We start from the raw sequence: 9,032 nt of genomic DNA, 5'->3' as shown, positions 1-9,032 counted from the left end.
TCCTTTTTTATTAACTCCAGTCGTTATCACTAGTGCATGCAGCAGGGGGCGCTGTAGTTACAGATGTAACCGGGATATGGCTGTGCTACAGCTATAGAAACAGGCTCACTGTGTCACTGTATCCTCCTGTAAGTACTGTGTATGCAACATGTACAACTGCACCAATGTGTAAACCAGTGCGAAATTTGGAAACAACAACTCAAGCATTAATAAAATACAAGTGGCATTCCACACACGCACAGGCTGATCTAAGTGTCATCATTTCTACCGAAAGAGCTCTCTTTTATCAGCTTTGAACAATTTTTTTTTGGTTCTTAAAACTGGGTCTCTATCATGTAGTTTCTTACTGGAGTTACAAGAACTGCTCATGTAGAATTAAATTTAAAAAGCCTGTTTTGATGACGCAAAGTTATAAACCCCTCATCCTGAATCCCCTGCCTCCCATTTCGCCTTTCCCATCTCCACACAAAACCTTGTTGGGAGGAGCACTCTCAGGGCATTTTCCTTGTTTTACTTTTTCTTGCTTGGGTGTTGAGAACGTTTCAGCCTCTGCCTCCTTCTAAGCTGCCCAGGGACTACCTGCAGTCTCAGTCATTGTGCTGCGTTGGACAGGTGTTCGATGCGTTGTCGGGCAGGGCCCAGAACTTTCCCAGTGAATAGCAACAGGGACGTGCTGCTGGATTTTTAGGATACCCATTATCCTTCACCTCAATGTAGGAAATATAGAGATGTCTGATTGATAACTTTTATCAATAAACACACTAATACAACCAATTACACGCAGTGTCCATGAGATCAACATCAAATATACTCACACACAAAGAACTCATCAAATCTGGTGAGCTGGCTTTTCTCCCCCACTCACAGCAGTCCTGGATCAGACTATACAGAGCTCCTAAAGTACAACAAGGAAGCCTGTATTTATACGGTCACTTACTGGGCTCTAAGCACTGGAATTCCCTCCCTAAACCTCTCTACCTCTCTCTCCTCCTTTAAGACTCTTATTTAAACCTACCCCTTTTGACCAAGCTTTTGGTCACCTGTCCTAATATCTCCTTTTGTGGCTCGGTGTCAAATTTTGTTTGATAATCACTCCTGTGAAATGCTTCGGGACATTTTACTGCGTTAAAGGTTCTATATAAATGCAAGTTCTTGTTGGGTCAGTACGTTCTGTGTATATGCTGTTGATATGTAAGCTCGTTTAGTGGTTAGGTTAGCTGTTATCATTTGTTGCACATGCTCATTAATATTTATTAGCTTGTTTACTACACTCTGGACATCCCCACACTTGAATGTCCATTACTAGCTTCTTTAACCATCAAACCCTTATCTCTTCAGATGTCCTTTACAAAAGGGAGCTATTCTCTAGCTGCACACCCCAACCATCTTCCAAACACCCTGCGTAATTACCACACACCACTGCCAATTTCACCGCACTGCTGCATTGCCCAAAGGATCAGTGATGGCAGCCCTATGACCATCCTGGCAGCTGGTCCCCTCTCCTCCTCCTCCACTACCACTTGTTCCTCACCTGTGCACTGTGTTGCACTGGATGCAGCCTCCTCACTATCTGCATTCTCTGGGGGGATGTGCAGCTGTGTTCCCCCTTTATGAATGTTGGTGAGAGGGACACACGGTGCTGTGAGGCGCTGGCCTGCTTGGGGTCCACTGCAACTTCTGGCAGGCTGCCCTTCAGTCCCACAATAAGGCAAAATATGTTACAGTGCCACTCCAAGTAATGCACTGCTGTGATTTTCTTGAGGTTGTGCGTGGGTCTGTGTCTCTATGAGTGAGTAGGAGACAAGACATAAGAGCAAAAGGAAAGGAAATGGAACGACTTGCATTTCTATAGCGCCTTTCATGACCGCAGGACGTCCCAAAGCGCTTTACAGCCAATTAATTACTTTTTGAAGTGTAGTCACTGTTTTAATGTAGGAAACACAGGAGCCAATTTGAGCACAGCAAGATCCCACAAACAGCAATGTGATAATGACCCGATGATCTGTTTTAGTGATGTTGGTTGATGGATAAATATTGGCCGAGACACTGGGAAGGACTCCCCTGCTTTCTTCGAATAGTGCCATGGGATCTTTTACGTCCACCTGTGAGGGAATTGGTTTAATGTCTCCCCTGAAGCCGGATGGTACCAGTGCTGAGCATGGGGAAAGCTTCCAGCTTCACCTTCCCCTACTCCCTCGATGTTGTCTAGGTTGGCCGACTGAAAGGGAGTCAGAGGCATGTAATTTCTGGACCCTCCTACAGTTTTGTTCAATTCCTTTATTATTTTGTGCCATGCAGCCAGGTAGACTTGAGATGTTGTAAGTTTAAAGAACAAATATAAGGGAATGATTGACAAGGCTGCACTCCTGGCACAGAGCTTGGCAGCGATGTCTTGTGAGCCTCCCTGGTGGGAGCACAGCCTTGCTGAATTGGCTGAATAGTGTCCAATCTGTGGTCCGTTCCATGTGTCAGTAACTGCTCACACATCGTGCAGCTGGGGTGTGTTGCAAGGGTTTGTCGTGTGAAGCCCCATTAATACTTCAGTTGACAATAGTCGGATAAAGTGCAGCGTGTATGATTGCTGCTGTGTGACCATGTGTGGTAAAGCGTTCAAAGAGCTTTGGAGAGGTGAGCAGTGAGACTAACGGTATATTTCAGATAGATTCTTGCCAAACGAACCCACTATAGATGGCTTGTATTGGCACCTATCCTCAAATCTTTCATATTTGTAAAAGATCCAATGGCACTATTTGGAGAAGAGCTGGGGGGTTCTCTTGGTATCCTGGCTAATATTTATCCCACAACCAACACCTGACATGGATGACCTGGTGATTTATTTCATTGCTTTTTGTGGGAAATGGCTATGAGCAAGTTGGCTGCTTCATTTCCTACAACAGTGACCACATTTCAAAATTACTTCATTGGCTGTGAAGCACTTTGCGACGTCCTGAAGTCGTGATATAAATGCGTTAACTCTTTCCTTTACTCCTGCTCCGAAAGCCGTTGAGCAGAGGCAGGTGTCAGCAGGCCCACACCTACCCGAGGAGCCGGCTGTCCGCACCGCCCCATAGTTACCTGGATATGACCCAGGAGCTTTGTCTTTGCCTCTTGTACTTCACCAGCAGAGCGGTCAACAAACTTTGCCGTCTCCTGCAACCAAACCCCCTCCGCAACCGGGACAGCTCCGCAGGTGTTGGTGAAAGACGCAACTGCCTTCAACCTCGATGCCACTGGCTCCTTTCATCCGAACCGCGGGGGGGGGTGGGGCGCTGTGGGTCCTCCGGGCCGCGGGGGGGGGCGCTGTGGGTCCTCCGGGCCGCGGGGGGGGCGCTGTGGGTCCTCCGGGCCGCTGTGGGTCCTCCGGGGCGCGGGGTGGGCGCTGTGGGTCCTCCGGGCCGCGGGGTGGCGCTGTGGGTCCTCCGGGCCGCGGGAGGCGCCGCCTCTCTGCGGGGTAAGGATGCTCCTGCGGCCGCGGCTGCCTTGTCGCGGGATAAAAGGCCGAGATTGCGGCAGTGTGGGTTCCTAGTGCCGAGATCCGCTGTCGGTTTGAATGAAGCCGGAGGAGGAGCCGGAGTTATTGCATGAGCCGGTGGCAGGTGAGGGGCTGGCGGGGTGAGTGAGGAGGGTGAAAGGTGAGAGCGCGGCGACGGCCTAGGCCTAGGCTTAGCACCGGTGCTCCTGAGACAATGAGTCAGGCTGAGCCGGGGCCCCAGGCGGCAGCCAGTCTCTGGGGCCGGGCGCTGCTGAAGCCCCCATTGGCGACCTGTCCCGGGCTGGGGAGCTGCGGTTAAATTAAACCGTGAACTGGCTCGGCCCTTGCGGCCTGGCTCCGGTTTAGCAGCTGATTGTAGGGATGTGAAGGGGGGGGGGGCTGCTCCGGGCCCAGCCCTTCCAGCTTCCCCTAGCAGCTTCCATGATCGCCCTCCCTTTCATTACCGGGCTAATTATTATCAATGAGCGGTGTGTGGGGCTGGGCACTTCCAGCAGGAGGCGAGGTGGCTTCATGTTTCGGGCGGAGACCCTTCCCGAGAGACCAGACCTTCATGATTCAGGCATCGAGCCGGGTCTCTCCTCGGAAAGTTCCCCTGTTCTCCTTCCTTCTCCCGGATGCCGATGGAGCTCCTGGATATTTGCAGCAGTGATTTTAAAAATCAGAATTTCAGCGTTTGCAGTTTTTTTATTTCCCTTTTGGCTCCAGAGAGTATATGAAGGGTCAATGACCTGAGATTGGGGAGGGGATGCAAAGCAAACCCCTGAGTCTCCAGCTGCACCTCAAACCTATGGACACTTAATGGGAGTTTTCACTCGTGAAATTTCCCTTGTGTTGGAAGGTCTGTTTTGAACCCCCCAAGATAGTTTTTCCTTAAAAAATAAAAAAATCTGGCTAGGTAATAAATCTTGCAGTACAGCTTCAGTTGTGGAATGTTTGCTACCATCACACCATCTCGTTTGTAAATTAAGGATGAGTTTTGTGCCATTCCCTGATGGCTTAATGACTAAATGCATCACCTGGTGATGGTCCCAAGTGTGAGTCCTAGTTTGTGTTTGGATTATCTGAAATTGGGTAAGAGTAGATTCACTACTGTTGGCCTCGATATCCATAGGTTTGGGGGGGGGAGAATTAGCATTCCTCGTTGCTGTTTGGGGACACGTGTTGGGAAGTGCATGTGAGGATGGGATTAGATTTAGCTGTGATGTCCCTATAGAAGAATAGCCTACTCACTGTAATCTTGTACTGTAATCAGGGAACTTATTAGGTCAGGGCCTTGTGATTCCATATTCCCATTGTTCATGATGACCTGCGGGCCTTTTGCGTCACACAAGTGACTGCTCTTTGCTGTTAAAACTTTGTTCACTGGTGATTGAATTTTTTTATTTGTTCATGGGATGTGGGCGTCGCTGGCGAGGCTGACATTTATTGCCCATCCCTAATTGCCCTTGAGAAGGTGGTAGTGAGCCGCTGCAGTCCGTGTGGTGAAAGTTCTCCCACAGTGCTGTTAGGAAGGGAGTTCCAGGATTTTGACCCAGCGACAATGAAGGAACGGCGATATATTTCCATGTCGGGATGGTGTGTGACTTGGAGGGGAACGTGCAGGTGGTGTTGTTCCCATGTGCCTGCTGCTCTTGTCCTTCTAGGTGGTGGAGGTCGTGGGTTTGGGAGGTGCTGTCGAAGAAGCCTTGGCGAGTTGCTGCAGTGCATCCTGTGGATGGTACACACTGCAGCCACAGTGCGCCGGTGGTGAAGGGAGTGAATGTTTAGGGTGGTGGATGGGGTGCCAATCAAGTGTCGAGCTTCTTGAGTGTTGTTGGAGCTGCACTCATCCAGGCAAGTGGAGAATATTCCATCACATTCCTGACTTGTACCTTGTAGATGGTGGAAAGGCTTTGGGGGGTCAGGTGGTGAGTCACTTGCCGCAGAATACCCAGACTCTGACCTGCTCTTGTAGACACTGTATTTATGTGGCTGGTCCAGTTAAGTTTCTGGTCAATGGTGACCCCCAGGATGTTGATGGTGGGGGATTCGGCAAAGGTAATGCCGTTGAATGTCAAGGGGAGGTGGTTAGACTCTCTTGTTGGAGATGGTCATTGCGTGGCGCGAATGTTACTTGCCACTTATGAGCCCAAGCCTGGATGATGTCCAGGTCTTGCTGCATGCGGGCTCGGACTGCTTCACTCTGCAATCATCAGTGAACATCCCCATTTCTGACCTTATGATGGAGGGAAGATCATTGATGAAGCAGCTGAAGATGGTTGGGCCTAGGACACTGTCCTGAGGAACCCCTGCATCAACGCCCTGGGGCTGAGATGATTGGCCTCCAACAACCGCTACCATCTTCCTTTGTGCTAAGTATGACTCCAGTCACTGGAGAGTTTTCCCCCTGATTCCCATTGACTTCAATTTTACTAGGGCTCCTTGGTGCCACACTTGGTCAAATGCTGCCTTGATGTCAAGGGCAGTCACTCTCACCTCACCTCTGGAATTCAGCTCTTTTGTCCATGTTTGGACCAAGGCTGTAATGAGGTCTGGAGCCAGGTGGTCCTGGCGGAACCCAAGCTGAGTATTGGTGAGTAAGTGCCACTTGATAGCACTGTCGATGACACCATCCATCACTTTGATGATTGAGAGTAGACTGATGGGGTGGTAATTGGCTGGATTGGATTTGTCCTGAACTGGGGAGTAGGTGAGCTCAGAATTAAATTAAAACTTTACGTCTATCTGTGATCTGAAATGACAAACATAGATCTTTTTATTCAAGATATTTGGATGGACACTACTCTTGTGCTTGAGATGCACGTGAATTGTGACGTCCTCGAAAAATGTTAAATTGTGCAAACGTCTTATCTGTGCAGCCAACGTGCATTGCTGATTCTTCAGCTATTGTGAAGAAAGGCAGCTGAAGTAAGTTGTGCCATATGGCAAATATTCAGATGAACAGCAGAATTACAGCGGTGCTTGCTTTTTTTTCCCCTCCGGTGGTGCATATTGGCCCCTAGTAGCATTTGGGGTTATATACCTTATCCATCCACTATTTATGACACTCTAATCATCCCTGCGCAACTGCTGAATTTGGTAGTTTCAGTAACTAGCACATTAGCCAGCTTTAAAGCAGGATTTGGGATGTGTTTTTTTTTGCAGGTTCTGTACCTCTCAGTTTTGGACTGGAGCCTCTTGTGCAGAGAATATGGGTCAGTGTCTAGTTGATTATACAGATCCAGTGAACAGACCTGGCTTGTTAGCTCGTTGGGTAAAGCAGCCTTGAGCGATAGTTATGTTTGCTGCACATTTTAGTCTGTTGGATAAACAGTGTCTGATGGGCACCCTGACTTTGTTTCTGTCGAAACTTACGCAACCTTTTTTTTAAAAAAGTAAACGTGAATATTTCCATACTGGATTTGTTACAGGGAATTTGTATAGAGGTGGGTGGAAAGAGTTTATTTTGCAGCGGCCTGATGCTCCTATCTGCTTGCATGTGAATGCTGTTGTCATGATCGCACAAGGCAGAGTGCTTTGTTGCACTTGTTCGTGGGATCATTAGCGCATCACTCTTAATTCCATTCATGGATATATAGGCAAGAGATTGACTGAAGGGTCAGCAATCCTCAGCCCCTCCAATTTAGCGAGTAATAGAAATTAGAAGCACAGAAGGCGGCCATTTGGTCCTCTGAGTTAGCTCTTCAATGAGCTATCGACTCTAATTCCATTTCCTATCTTTCCCATCACCTTTTATATTTTCCAAATACTTGCATAATTGCCTCGTAAATGATATCGTTTCTGCATTGCCTCTATAGTCATGTGGAATTACCTTCCTAAACCCCTCCACCTCCCTCATTGTGTGATACGCTCCTTAAAAACCCACCTCTTTGACTAACCTTTTGGTCACCTCTCCTGATATCTCCTTTTTTGGCTCGGTGTCCATTTTTGTCTATTACGCTTCTGTGAAGTGCCTTGCAACATTGTTCTACATTAAAAGGTGCTTTATAAATACAAGTTATTGTTTAATTGGACCTGCGAACGTTTGTACGATTGCAGTGGCATCAGATTGCTACAGTGGCTGATGAATACCCACTCCTCCAGCCTAGCACCAGAAGGCAAGGCAGAAGACATGTGTGGCTACAGCCCTGAGACCTCTGCAGCTGCACTCCTGGCTGCTGGCACCAGGGGCTTCTGGCTGCTGCTCTCCAGTAGTGGCATCACCTTCAGTGAGAAGCCCAAGGTCACACATCTATGTGATAAGAATTCCTTTAGTTGTCAGTGGCAGCGCGCTCTCTACTGAGTCAGAAGGTCATGGGTTCAAGTTCCAATCCAGAGACTTGAGCATAAAATCTAGGCTGACGCTGCAGTGCAGTACTGAGGAAGTGCTGCACTGTCAGAGGTGCATCTTTCAGATGAGACATTAAACCGTTGTCCCACTCAGGTGGACGTAAAAGCTCCCATGGCACTATTTTGCAGAGGAGTTCTCCCCGGTGTTCTGGCCAATATTTATCCCTCAACCAATATCACTTTTTAAAAAAAAAATTATCTGCTCATTATCATATTGCTGTGTGCAAATTGGCTGCTGCATTACCTACATTACAACAGTGACTAGACTTCAAAAAGTACTTCATTGGCTGTAAAGTGCTTTGGGGTGTCCTTAGGTTGTGAATGGCACTATATAAATGTCTCTTTTTAGTTGCTATGCATTCTAGCAAAAATATAAACACATTAAAATTCTGCTTCAAACCCACCTGTTTGACCAAGCTTTAGGTCACCCCTCCTAATATCTCCATCCTTGGCTTGGCATCTATTTCTTGTCTGATTATGCCTCTGAAGCACCTTGGGATGTTTTTGTACATTGAAGGTGTTATTTAAATGCAAGTTGTTGTAAAGTGTTCCACATTCCAATAAGCCTGTGATAAAATTTCTTACTGGTTCACCAACCAGTGGGAGAGAGCCTTTGGATTTTATGGTAGCAATCTCAGCACTGAGTCAGGTGCTGCAGAGTTTGAGCCCTGTTCCAAACAGTCCCAGCAAGTGGCATCGGCTCTGAATTCTGGGTTGATATTCAGCGGGATTCTGGAGTCTGGTAGCTGTGTGCCCCTTTTTTTCCCCCCCTCCCAAATTGTGTTGTGGGAGCCCATAAAACCCTCCTGCCATTTAGAACTAACCACCCTATCGACTGGTATAAAGGTGGTTATGCCGTGGGAGGAGTGTTCACAGCCTACCATCAGCCTGCGAATCCTTCCACTACTTCGCACTATTGTCCAAGGGAAGAGTGTGAATCGTGGGAGCAATCTTTTACTGTTTACCCTCAAAACCTTTTATAATTTTGAAAACTTCTCCCTTAACTTATATTCTATTTCAGTATTAAAAAGAGTATTCTGGGTCAATCTTTTCTGTGCCCTTTCCATAGCTGTAACATCTGTCATTGTCTTGTACAAATATACGTTACTTGCTTTGCTTTTGTATTCAATGCCCTGTATAATAAACCCCACGTCCTATTTGCCTTTTTATGGCCTTTTTGATATGCACGCTAGCCATTAAAGGTTTATGT

The 9,032-nt window shown here is 47.6% G+C and overlaps 1 protein-coding gene across 2 annotated transcripts in view; it reads left to right on the top strand.

Annotated features, from left to right (window-relative positions):
* Positions 1-3,419: 3,419 nt before the first annotated feature.
* Positions 3,420-9,032, top strand: part of dpp9 (dipeptidyl-peptidase 9) — a 92,650-nt gene continuing 87,037 nt past the window's right edge. For both annotated transcript variants that reach the window (XM_067968084.1, XM_067968085.1), the window contains exon 1: positions 3,420-3,596. The gene's annotated coding sequence lies outside the window, so the exon portion shown is untranslated. The remainder of the gene's footprint in view (positions 3,597-9,032) is intronic.

This window comes from Heptranchias perlo, chromosome 29, assembly GCF_035084215.1.
Source record: "Heptranchias perlo isolate sHepPer1 chromosome 29, sHepPer1.hap1, whole genome shotgun sequence".
Lineage (NCBI taxonomy): Eukaryota > Metazoa > Chordata > Chondrichthyes > Hexanchiformes > Hexanchidae > Heptranchias > Heptranchias perlo.
The sequence above is the reverse complement of the archived record's forward strand: the minus strand, read 5'-3'. Positions and strand labels throughout refer to the sequence as shown.